We start from the raw sequence: 13,215 nt of genomic DNA on the forward strand, positions 1-13,215 counted from the left end.
CACCAGTCAAATCCTCAGCTCTTGCGTAATGTTTAATCTTTTTCATTGTGTGCAGTTATCATCATAATTTCAATATCTGTCTTATACCTCATTCTCACTGAACAGGTACTATATTGAAGGCCAACTATTACAAGAGCAAAGGGACTATTCTAGGCACATGGATGCTAGTGTAGCCCCAACACCTGCTTACTGATTCACTTGATGTTAGTCTTATTCCTATCTGAGGCTCTCAGATACCAAGAGCTTTGGTTTATTTGAAGGCATCTTCCCAAACTGAACAAGAAAAGTTATCTGGTTTTGCACTCACCTTTCAAGTGTAATGGACAGAATTAAAGACTGATGAAAGCACACGAGGTGGGCTGGGGTCAAGTGAGCCATCATGACTGGAACCCAATGTCCTACAGTGGGGAAAAGACCAGAGAGGTAAATAAGAGCTAAACTGTAGGGTTCTTTGAATGCTAGGTTGGCAAGTTTCTCTCACTAACGGTTTTAAAGCAGAAAAATGACATGATCTACCTCTTAGGAAGACCTCTCTGGAGAGACCTGAGCCTGGTGGTCAGGACAGTTAGGAGATAATCACTGAGCCCTTGGGAAGAGGTTACTGAGGGCCTGAAAAGGTGGATCTAATGGAGGGGGCATTACAGAGATGGACTTGACTAAACTTAGTGACTAGTCTTATAAATTTATAAATTTCTAACAACATTATAAAAATGCTTAGAGGCAATGAATATTTTTAACAAAATAAGAAAAGTATAGAGAAAAATGTGAGTATCCATTCACCTACCACCCAGCTTAAGATATAAAATGCTACAAATATAATTGAAGCCCACTATATGCTCTTCCCCAAACCCAATCCCTCCCTCTTGACCACAGGCTACCTCCATCCTAAATTTAGTATCTATCCATATTCTCTTTTTTCTCTTCCTCCATCCCTTTTCTTGTCTGCTGTAACCACTATGTTTGTTCAGTAAAGAAATATTCTCTTGCTGAACCACAACTTTAAATATTTGCTTGTAGTGTGTCCAAATTCTAGATGAATTTTCTAACTGGTCTCTTCCTTTTGTACACATAGGGCTTCTCCCACTATGGTTCTAGCAATCCCCTTCTTCACATGTCATAAAGTTACATATTTTTCCCATTTACGCCTTAGACATTTGTCATACACCAATTATTTGCCAGCTACTCTGCTAGGGACTGGAAATACAATAGACATGGTAGGCCCACTGTAATTGCTTAGTAGGTATTTACTGAATGAGTGAATAATAGGCTCTATTCTTGCCCTTGAAAGCTTACAGAATAAGGAAAGAGAAAGACACAGCCACGAGGTGATAAATGATATTAGAGTAATAAAGGGCTATGGGAATACTAGCCGAGATATCCAACAAAAGGTCGTCCCCTGGTTTATTCCATGGTATATCAGAACACTGTCACTTCATCTGATGACTTGCCACTTAAACATTTCCAGACTACTACCATTCCTGCACCTTCACAAGGTAAAGACGTAAAGAAAATACGCTTACTTGTCAAGATGAGACCACCCCCCAGAAGATATTCCAGTACTGGCCAGACAATGTCCACTTCCCCCAGTGTGGCAGTGGAGAGACATCACCAGCTCATCGCCAGACATCACCTTGAGCCCCACCTTGACCAATCCCCGGAAGCTCTGTGCATGCAAGGGCCCCTCCAGAGAGATTTCCCTGCATCCCCACTTCCAGTAGTGGGGACCTGCCTTGACTACAATGTAGAGGCGGATCACTTATCACAGTTACCCAACAATAACAATGATATACCAAAACTAGTGACAATGACTAGCAAATATTGAGCACTTACTATATAAGTGATACGTATATAAAAATTCGCATGTGGTATCTCATGTAATCCTTACAGACTCTCCATTAAACATCAGGTCTCACCCACTTCAGATCTAGGGACACATACAAACTGAAAGTGAAGGGAGGGAAAAAGGTATCCCATGCAAATGGAAATCAAAAGAAAGCTGGAGTAGCAATACTCATATCAGACAAAATAGACTTTAAAATCAAATGACAAAATCCTTTGAATCTAAGCCCTAGGACAATAACACCAATTGAAAGTGTGTATTATATTGGGTTTTTCTGTAAATTCAAAGTCAGAGATGCTCTTATAATATTTCTAAGAAATCAATATATCTTGAACATCATGTATTAAAACAAAGAAAAAAGTAAAATAAAAAAAAATTCAGGTCTCATTATTTCCCCCCATATTTCCTAGAAAGTTTCCCAACTCACCCTCAAGATTGTCAAGTAATCTGTCCGAAGAGATAGAGCCAGAAAAGGCAGAGGTATGCCAATCTGAAAGCTTCCAATCCTTTAGGAAATTGTTATGATAATGATAGGAAGTTTTAGTGCCATTAGCAACAAATTATTGACAAAACAGTAGTAATAGTAACAGTCATAGCAGTGTGCCTGAAAATGGGACAGCCTGGGCAGAAAGAGAAGTGATCCTTGGTGGAGGAGACCCCTACCAAATGCAAGTTCGGGGACTGTATTGACTGCATTGCTCCTTTGTTTAGCAGACAACCAAGAGTAGGTAAGGACTCACCTTCTCTCCGCTTGTCACACCAGGCAGTGGTTTCATACTGAGGCAGCAAACCCTCTGCTGTGACCTGTGTTAGTAACAGAAAATTCATTACTATAGTTCCCTTATGGTTTCTAGAGACAATTATATTTATATATATATATATATATATATATTTTTTTTTAAGCTTGGCTGATTTTATTCACGGATTCCACCCAATAGTTGGCACATTACAAGTGGCATAAGTCCATATTTTGTAATGTGTATCAACATCTCACAGTTATGAAGTATTGCATTCCAGAGTAGAAAGGTCTTTTTAAAATGATATGCATCTGTGACAGTCTGGCTCAGAGCATCCAGCTGTAGACCCGTGCTGCTGATGGGAGCCAGGGTGTCCTCACTGGTCCTTGCTGGCTGAGGGCTCACAGAGGTCCCCTGGGACACCACAGAGGCAGAGTGGCAATCGGTCTCACCTCAGGTGTCAGTGACAGTGGGTGGTAGAGGCTGCAGAGAGCAATGAACTCGTGGAAGAAAGGGACTTATAAATTTTATAAATTCTCAGGGCACGTGGCCTATTCTTTAGTATTTTTTTTAGGACCGAATAATTAACTCCCTTTAGGCACGACCTTCTCAAGAAAAGTTTCCACAGAAGGTATAATATATGAGCTAGATGCTTAAGGAAAAATAAGAATTCACCAGGTGGCAAAGTGGGTGAAGGCCCAGCAAAGGCAAAAACAAAGGCATTAGGAGGTTCTCAGCCTTTGTCGAGATGAGCGGTGAGGTGTACATGCATTTGTATGTGAAATCATCTATTTATCAGGTTGTGTAGGGCTTTTTCTTAAATGTTATATCAGGATTATATTTTAAATTCTTGAAATACCATTTATAAAATGGTATTCTCACACAGAGCGGGTCCCAATTTATTTAATCATTCCTTTATTGTGGGCAGTTAGGTTTTTCCCAACCTTTCTGTATTATAAGCAAGGCTCCAAAGAATATCATTGTGTATAAATTTCCATCTGACTTTTTGATAACTGATTTAGAGTGTATTCCCAGAAGTGGAAATACACGGCAAAGGGGAATGGAAGTATATGACCTTCTGGATGTATATCAATAAATTGCTTTCCAGAAAAGCTTACATCATCTGACTTTCCATTCACCTATGCAAGACAGTGCTTGTTTCACTTAACCATTTCCACTTTGGGGTATTAATTTTATCAAAACTTGCTAATGTCATTGAGCTGAAATAGCATCATTTTGAATTGTTATCTCTTTGAACTTTTTCTTCCTAATATAAAATAGTCGTCATTTGGTCATTGTGAGTAGTAACACCCCTCTTCTTTTGGAAAGGGTGCTCTGTCAAGGAGAATATCAATTTCTGCATTGCTTCTATCTACAGGCTAAAGAGTGGAAAGGAGTGCTACTTCCTAACATTGTGACCTGGTCTAAAGGGGGCGTAGGGAGGGACTTTAATTCCCAAACTTCTGCCTGGTGTTGGAATAACAAAAGTTGCTGAGTCTGTTGTTTGGTAAGGCCCTAGGGATGATCTGGAAGCAGAAGGATGAGAAAAGAAGAATGGACATTGCTCTGCGTGATAATGTAATTCTCTACATTATCTGTAGGAAAAGTCTCTTCTTCCTTATTATCTAAAAAGTACCATCTGCCATTGGGTGATGTGTATGTGCATGTGTGTTCTCTTCACAATTATATAAGTCAAATTTTACATGGTCACATGTGACAGAAACTGAACTCGAAATAGCTGAGGCAATAATAAGATTTGTTGGTGCCAGTAACTGAAACTTATGGGCTCGATCCAGGAATTAAAACAAGGAGCACAAGCCCTATCATTTTCTTGCTCCTTGTTTAGACTTTCTTTTCCTCTGTGCTGGCTGGCTTCATTCTCAAGCAGGCTTTCTCCATATACCTGTCCACGTGGCCCTCACCAGCTCCAGATTTTCAGGGACCTTAGTGTCCAAAATCCCAAAAGGAGAGGGTACCTCTTTTCCAATCATTTCAGGAAAAGTCCTGGAGGGGGATCTGATGGGTCCATCTCAAAAATTGTACCATTTTTGTACCAATCACCAAAACCAGGAAGGATATTTCACTCTCCCTACTCTTGGAGCCAAAGAATAGGGTCAACCTCATCTGGACCACCTGGGCTAAGAATTGGGTCCCATAAAAGGATGCTGGGACAGGGGTGTGCTCGTAGATGTTTAACAGTTGGTTCTCTCAAGTACGAAAAAAGCCCTGATTTGTCGCAATTGCTGACTGCCATGGTGTAAACACTCCTACTATGACTGACTGCAAACTACCAACAAGACACGTGAAAGAAGAGTTGGGAAGAGATGCACAGCATTGGCTCCTTCACACCACTGTGGCTGGACCAAAGAAGAAGACTCAAGCAAAAAGCACCAGGTCCCTTCTGAATTGTCCTACCGAATCTCCCAACCCCACTCCGCACAGACTTCCTACACTTCATATACAACAAAATATTACTATAGTCAGTTAGACTGATAAACTAGACTTTGGGAAATTACATCTCAGGAGATACTCTGATATGGAGAAGAAGACGGAACCAGGAGACAACTAAACCTTATGACAGAGAATAGAGTTTTCCTAAAGTGAGGTGGAGATTTTGTAGATAATCAACAGAATCATGGCTTTTCTTAAGCTCATCAGTAGGCTGAGATTACAAGATTAATTGTGGCTGAGAGAGGAGTAAAAGCAAAAACCATCTGAAGGAGAGGAAAGACATCTGAGCACAGGTTCTTGCTCTGATACAAAGCAAAACTCTGCTACAGTTGGTCAAGACTGAAGCAGCACCCTCCAGCAAGATGCCCACCATGAGCCTCACACTGAGTTACAAGTAAAGTCAGTTTCCCACTGAAGGAAGAACAAGCATGAGAAGAGACCCTCTTTATGCTGAAGGCACACACTGTGCTGAAAGCGAAGAGTAGAGCAGAATATTTCCTCGTTGATTTCTTCAGTGATCACCTCGTTATTAAGTAGTGCATTGCTTAGCCTCCATGTGTTTGTATTTTTTACAGATCTTTTCCTGTAATTGATATCTAGTCTCACAGCGTCGTGGTTGGAAAAGATACTTGATACAATTTCAATTTTCTTAAATTTACCAAGGCTTGATTTATGACCCAAGATATGATCTATCCTGGAGAATGTTCCATGAGCACTAGAGAAAAATGTGTATTCTGTTGTTTTTGGATGGAATGTCCTATAAATATCAATTAAGTCCAGCTTGTTTAATGTATCATTTAAAGCTTGTGTTTCCTTATTTATTTTCATTTTGGATGATCTGTCCATTGGTGAAAGTGGGGTGTTAAAGTCCCCTACTATGAATGTGTTACTGTCGATTTCCCCTTTTATGGCTGTTAGTATTTGCCTTATGTATTGAGGTGCTCCTATGTTGGGTGCATAAATATTTACAATTGTTATATCTTCTTCTTGGATCGATCCCTTGATCATTATGTAGTGTCCTTCTTTGTCTCTTCTAATAGTCTTTATTTTAAAGTCTATTTTATCTGATAAGACAATTGCTACTCCAGCTTTCTTTTGGTTTCCATTTGCATGAAATATCTTTTTCCATCCCCTTACTTTCAGTCTGTATGTGTCTCTAGGTCTGAAGTGGGTCTCTTGTAGACAGCATGAATACGGGTTTTGTTTTTGTATCCATTCAGCCAATCTGTGTCTTTTGGTTGGAGCATTTAGTCCATTTACATTTAAGGTAATTATCAAAATGTATGCTCCTATTCCCATTTTCTTAATTGTTTTGGGTTCATTATTGTAGGTCTTTTCCTTCTCTTGTGTTTCTTGCCTAGAGAAGTTCCTTTAGCAGTTGTAGAGCTCGTTTGGTGGTGCTGAACTCTCTCAGCTTTTGCTTGTCTGTAAAGGTTTTAATTTCTCCATCAAATCTGAATGAGATCCTTGCCGGGTAGAGTAATCTTGGTTGCAGGTTTTTCTCCTTCATCACTTTAAATATGTCCTGCCAGTCCCTTCTGCCTTGCAGAGTTTCTGCTGAAAGATCAGCTGTTAACCTTATGGGGATTCCCTTGTGTGTTATTTGTTGTTTTTCCCTTGCTGCTTTTAATATGCGTTCTTTGTATTTAATTTTTGACAGTTTGATTAATATGTGTCTTGGCATATTTCTCCTTGGACTTACCCTGTATGGGACTCTCTGTGCTTCCTGGACTTGATTAACTATTTCCTTTCCCATATTAGGGAAGTTTTCAACTATAATCTCTTCAAATATTTTCTCAGTCCCTTTCTTTTTCTCTTCTTCTTCTGGAACCCCTATAATTCAAATGTTGGTGTGTTTAATGTTGTCCCAGAGGTCTCTGAGACTGTCTTCAGTTCTTTTCATTCTTTTTTCTTTATTCTGCTCTGCAGTAGTTATTTCCACTATCTTATCTTCCAGGTGACTTATCTGTTCTTCTGCCTCAGTTATTCTGCTATTGATCCCATCTAGAGTATTTTTCATTTCATTTATTGTGTTGTTCATCATTGTTTGTTTCATCTTTAGTTCTTCTAGGTCCTTGTTAAATGTTTCTTGCATTTTGTCTATTCTATTTCCAAGATTTTGGATCATCTTTACTATCATTATTCTGAATTCTTTTTCAGGTAGACTCCCTATTTCCTCTTCATTTGTTAGGTCTGGTGGGATTTTATCTTGCTCCTTCATCTGCTGTTTTTCTGTCTTCTCATTTTGCTTATCTTACTGTGTTTGGGGTCTCCTTTTTGCAGGCTGCAGGTTCGTAGTTCCCATTGTTTTTGATGTCTGTCCCCAGTGGCTAAGGTTGGTTCAGTGGGTTGTGTAGGCTTCCTGGTGGAGGGGACTGGTGTCTGTGTTCTGGTGGATGAGGCTGGATCTCGTCTTTGTGGTGGGCAGGACCACGTCGGGTGGTGTGTTTTGGGGTGTCTGTGGACTTATTCTGATTTAGGGCAGCCTCTCTGCTAATGGGTGGGGTTGTGTTCCTGTCTTGCTAGTTGTTTGGCATAGGATGTCCAGCACTGTAGCTTGCTGGTCGTTGAGTGAAGCTGGGTGCTGGTGTTGAGATGGAGATCTCTGGGAGATTTTCGCCGTTTGACATTATGTGGAGCTGGGAGGTCTCTTGTGGACCCATGTCCTGAAGTTGGCTCTCCCACCTCAGAAGCACAGCACTAACTCCTGGCTGCAGCACCAAGAGCCTTTCATCCACACGGCTCAGAAGAAAAGGGAGAAAAAGTAGAAAGAAAGAATTAGTAGAAGTAGAAAGAAAGAAAGAAAGGAGGGAGGGAGGGAGGGAGGGGGGAAGGAAGGAAGGAGGGAAGGAAGGAAAAAGGAAAGAAGATAAAGTAAAATAAAGTAAGATAAAATATAATAAAGTTATTAAAATAAAAAACATTATTAAGAGAAAAAAACAAAAAAACGGACAGATAGAGCCCTGGGACAAATGGTGGAAGCAAAGCTATACAGACAAATTCTCACACAGAAGCATACACATACACACTCACGAAAAGAGGAAAAGGGGAAAAAATCATAAATCTCGCTCTCAGAGTCCACCTCCTTAATTTGGGATGATTCGCTGTCTATTTATGTATTCCGCAGATGCAGGTACATCAGGATGATTGTGGAGCTTTAATCCGCTGCTTCTGAGGCTCAGCTGGGAGAGACTTCCCTTTCTCTTCTTTGTTCTCACAGCTCCTGGGGCTCAGCTTTGGATTTGGCCCCGCCTCTGCGTGTAGGTCGCTGGAGGGCGTCTGTTCTTCGCTCAGACAGGACGGGGTTAAAGGAGCCGCTGATTCGGAGGCTGTGGCTCACTCAGGCCGGGGAGAGGGAAGGGCACGGAGTGCGGGGCGGACCTGCGCCGACAGAGGCCGGCGTGACGTTGCACCAGCGCGAGGCGCTCCGTGCATTCTCCCGGGAGAGTTGTCCCTGGATCCCAGGAACCTGGCAGTGGCGAGCTGCACAGGCTCCCCGGAAAGGGGGTGTGGACAGTGACCTGTGCTCGCACACAGGCTTCTTGGTGGCGGCAGCAGCAGCCTTAGCGTCTCCCGCCCGTCTCTGGGGTCCGCGCTTCTAGCCGCGGCCCGCGCCCGTCTCTGGAGCTCCTTTAAGCAGCGCTCTCAATCCCCGCTCCTCGCGCACCAGGAAACAAAGAGGGAAGAAAAAGTCTCTTGCCTCTTTGGCGGATCCAGACTTTTCCCCGGACTCCCTCCCGGCTAGCCGTGGCGCACTAACCCCCTGCAGGCTGTGTTCACGCCGCCAACCCCAGTCCTCTCCCGGCGCTCCGACCGAAGCCCGAGCCTCAGCTCCCAGCCCCGCCCGCCCCGGCCGGGGAGCAGACAAGCCTCGGGCTGGTGAGTGCAGGTCGGCCCTGATCCTCTGTGCGGGAATCTCCCCGCTTTGCCCTCCGCACCCGTTGCTGTGCTCTCCGCCGCGGCTCCGAAGCTCCCCCCCTCTGCCACCCGCAGTCTCCGCCCGCGAAGGGGCTCCTAGTGTGTGGAAACCCTTCCTCCTTCACAGCTCCCTCCCACTGGTGCAGGCCCCGTCCCTATCTTTTTGTCTCTGTTTATTCTTTTTCCCTACCCAGGTACGTGGGGGGTTTCTTGCCTTTTGGGAGGTCTGAGGTCTTCTGCCAGCGTTCAGTAGGTGTTCTGTAGGAGTTGTTCCACGTGTAGATGTATTTCAGGTGTATCTGTGGGGAGGAAGGTGATCTCCGCGTCTTACTCTTCCGCCATCTTCCCGGAAGTCTGCTCCTGAATTCCCGTAACTTGTATTTTTAAGTGTTTCCTCTTAGAGAGATTAGGGAATCTCTTAAATTTCTTTTTTTTTTTCTTTTTGGTTTTCTAGTTTCCTTGAAAAAAAAACATGAGTTTTTAAATTTCTCTGGCATTTATTAAGATCTAATTGTTTTCACTCTATCACTGCTTTTAATTCAGAAAGCCATCTTCATCCAGATATTTCAGTTAAAAACTTCCTTGCTTCCTACTTGGTATCTCTTTTGGGACCTATAAGGACTTGGCCGAAAGTTACAACTATTACCACTGTTATCACAAATATAACTATTACACACTGCTTTGCAGTTATCTGTTTGGCAGACTTTCCCCTTATATGGGAAGATTCTCATGAGAAGAAATCACTCTCCATTCATCTTCCTGTGTTTCCATCTCTGACCACAAGTGTTTGGCACATGATAGGGACTTGACAAGGGTGTCTTGGAGAAATAAATGAGTGATAGGGGTCTGAACAGCTGGGCCTTATTTCTACCCCTTCCACGGTCACAGTGTGAACACAGGCCTACTCACTGCACTCGTTTATAAAAGCTCAATCCTGCTTCTCAGGATGTTGTAGTGTAATCCTAAAGAAACCAAGCAAATCTAACCAGAGAAGCATTTGAGTTGTATATGTTTCTTTGTGTTCTCCCTTCCATGACATAGGAGGGCCTCATTAAATTACTTGCAATGAAGGGGTTTTCTTTACTATAAGACAGTATAGCTAGAAGTTTAGATCATAGGCTGTGGAAACAATTCCTGGGATTAAAGGCGAGTTTTGCTACACACTGTAGTTTTGCGAAGTTAGTATCTTTCCCTGTAAAATGGGGAAAGTATACCTCTGACAGGGCCATCTGGAGGATTAGTTGAGATAACGTCCGTGAACCTAGCACATAGGAAAGGGACAGTGAAGGTGAAGAGCTCTTTTGATTAGCTCTGTTCTCCCTCTATCCCATCTTCATTGAGTGCTTGCCATTCACCGAAAGTTTTTAACGGGTTGTTTGACACAGGCTAGCACATTACATGGAGGTGTGTATTCTCGTGCCCACTGGCCTTACTGGTTGAAAGAAGGCAACTCCCTCAGCATCTCTGGCCATGCTGAGAATGAGGGGCTGCGCTTAATCCTCTCTGGCCCTGCAGTTCTGGGATTGTCCTGTAGGATGGCCGTGATTGATAGAAAAGCCTTCTCAGCAAGCTTTGCTCTTGTGCTCTGTCTCTGCAAAGATGAACCATTATTTTTCATCTCATCCTGTCATCAGTGCCCCTCAGTCATCCCTTGATGCTTCCACTTACATATGTGCTGCAAGGTCTGAGGGCCTGGATGCCACCCTTATTCTGTCTTCATTCATGCTGTGATTTCTCACCTATTGAGAACTGTTCTATTTGTGTATCATTCCAGCAGCTGGCTTCCTCCTGGTCTTTTTATTTCTCTTATTTGCTTTACAAATTAGAGAGAAAAATTCTTTCCTCATTTTTTATTTCTGTCATGGGGCTGGGGGCTGGGAGTAAGCTGGTCTTCAAATGTCTTTCTTCATGCCCAGAAAACAGGAAATCGAAGGGCACTGTAGAATTTGTTTTTAAGCTAAAGTACATCTGGGATTGTACCTGCTTGGGTGTCTGGGCTGTAAATAAATACCAACCAAGTGGTTATTTCACCAGGGTTTTAACTACAGGCTCGTTTGCTTCTGTGAAATTCTAAGTGAGACTCATTTTTTAAATGGCTGGTGAAGAGAGACTACAAACTCTGTATTCTAGGCAAATGGTATAGCCTCCCAAGGCCATCCACCATGTGCCAGCCAAGTGTCTACATTGCTACAGCTCAAATCCCACTCCAGTAAACAACATTAACCGAAAGGTTCACTTTGATGAATCATTTTCAAGTCCTGAAAAGTGGTCCACGCTGACATTCAGTGTGGCATAGGGGGAAAAACATCATTTTAGAGACAGGGTGATCTGAGTTTGAGTAATTTGCAGGACAGTATGAAGATTAAAAATAATAAAATCATAGTAGATCCTGCTTACTGGGAACTTACTCCTTCCTGGCCCTAGGTTCAGCACTTCCCAATATCATCTTGTTGAATTCTCAACACAACCCTTGGAGGTAAATAAACACTCACATTACCCAGTTTTGCGGATGACAGAAGGGCGGCTCTGAGAGCTTCAGTGACCTCCCTAAACTCACACTGATGGTAAATGGCAGAACCAGGACTCATATCCTGTCCTGCCTGAAAGCCAGAACTGCTCTGAACCAGTGGCCTCCAGAATCAGGTCTGGACAATAGCACTTACTTGGCCGTACAGGAGTCCCCTGAGGATCCCGGAAAGAAACAGAAACCACTGGCTTCACCCTGGGAGACGCTGATGCAGAGGCTCTCAGATGTGAGCCAAGGAATTCTGACAGCAGCCCCAGTCTACCACCTACTCCACAATAACCCCTGGATTCTGGATTTGTAGGAGAAGATTCCGGAAACAGTCTCTATATTGTGGCTGCAGAAGAGAGAAAGACTGGTGGGTTTGGAGGTAAAGACATAGGCTGTCATCTTTAGAGCAAGTTGCTTGATGGTGCTGTACCTCAACTTCACACATCTGAGGAGGGTGTCGTAGCATGTACCTGTATCTTCTAAGGTTGTAATGAAGATCAGAAGAGATAATGGTAGACTGTTATATACACGCATGTCCTACACATATTCCTATAGTATTCTGTTTCTTATTCCTGGGTGGAGAAGACTTCAGTGCTCTATCTAGAACAACGTGGATCCAGTTTCTACCATTTTTTAAAAAATTGGTACAGTTGATTTACAATGCTATATTGGAAACCTCGTTCCCCACAGCCTCAGTGGCTTTATTTCCAACAACCAGCACCTTCAGGTCCTTCTGAAGGCTGCCCTGGGGCAACTGAAGTTGCTTTGTCCTCAGAGGTTTACCTGGGGGGTTAGGGAGGGAGGGGAGGCCCTCCTGGCTCAGGTTGGGACAATTCTGAGGCATAAGCTACTCTGCAGAGCTCCTCTGCAGGGTCAGGACTCTAGGCTTCAGCCTGAGATCACACCCTTGCGTGGCTTTTCCCCCTTTCCTGTCCCACCTTGCTCGCTCTCCCACCAGTCTCTCCTGGGAGCCCTTCCGTAATACGTTGCACAGGAATCTTCCACTTAAGATCTGCTCTAACCTAACCTCTAGGATTTCCCCCCAAAGTCTGAGAGCAGTGCCCTTCTATCTGGGACCCACCAACACAGACAATCATAGATTCCCCTTGGTCTTTCCTTCTCCCCAAGCCCAGCACCATATTCTAGTTTAGGTTGTGACGGAGTTCTAGACTCTCACACTGATAGTCAACATTTTTCCCCCTGCCTTTCAGCTGAAGAAAAGGCCCAAGGCACCGGGGCTGCTGGAGGTGGAGGGCAGGCCAGGCGTAGACTGTGGCACACGTGCTTGGTAACTGCCACATCTCCTCCCAGGGCAGTGAATGAAACAGCTGCTCAAATGGGAGGAGGGGAAAAGGGGAGAAGTTGATGGGGTGACACCAGTTAATATTTCCAAAATAGTCTACCACGTGACTCAGTATCACAATTGCTTTTCTCACTTTTGTTTATTGTTAGCTTGCTTTTTACTCATTGGTTCTCACTGGTCAATATTTTGAGAAGGAAGTTTCCCCAAAGTGACTTCCGCCACTATTCTCTTTTTTTTTTTTTGCGGTACGCAGGCCTCCCACTGTTGTGGCCTCTCCCATTGCGGAGCACAGGCTCCGGACGCACAGGCTCAGCGGCCACGGCTCACGGGCCCAGCCGCTCCGCGGCACGTGGGATCTTCCCGGACCGGGGCACGAACCCGTGTCCCCTGCATCAGCAGGCGGACTCTCAACCACTGCGCCACCAGGGAAGCCCCACTATTCTCTTTTGAG

The 13,215-nt window shown here is 43.7% G+C and overlaps 1 long non-coding RNA gene across 1 annotated transcript; it reads right to left on the minus strand.

Annotated features, from left to right (window-relative positions):
- Nucleotides 1-306: 306 nt before the first annotated feature.
- On the minus strand, nucleotides 307-11,748 carry LOC138414312 (uncharacterized). Its single transcript, XR_011246759.1, has 4 exons — nucleotides 11,610-11,748; nucleotides 9,161-9,404; nucleotides 2,581-2,644; nucleotides 307-398 (listed from the first exon to the last, which is right to left on the minus strand). It is a non-coding gene; the product is annotated as an uncharacterized lncRNA (long non-coding RNA).
- Between the last annotated feature and the right edge of the window lie 1,467 nt (nucleotides 11,749-13,215).

The sequence above is a fragment of the Delphinus delphis genome, chromosome 17, assembly GCF_949987515.2.
Source record: "Delphinus delphis chromosome 17, mDelDel1.2, whole genome shotgun sequence".
NCBI lineage: Eukaryota > Metazoa > Chordata > Mammalia > Artiodactyla > Delphinidae > Delphinus > Delphinus delphis.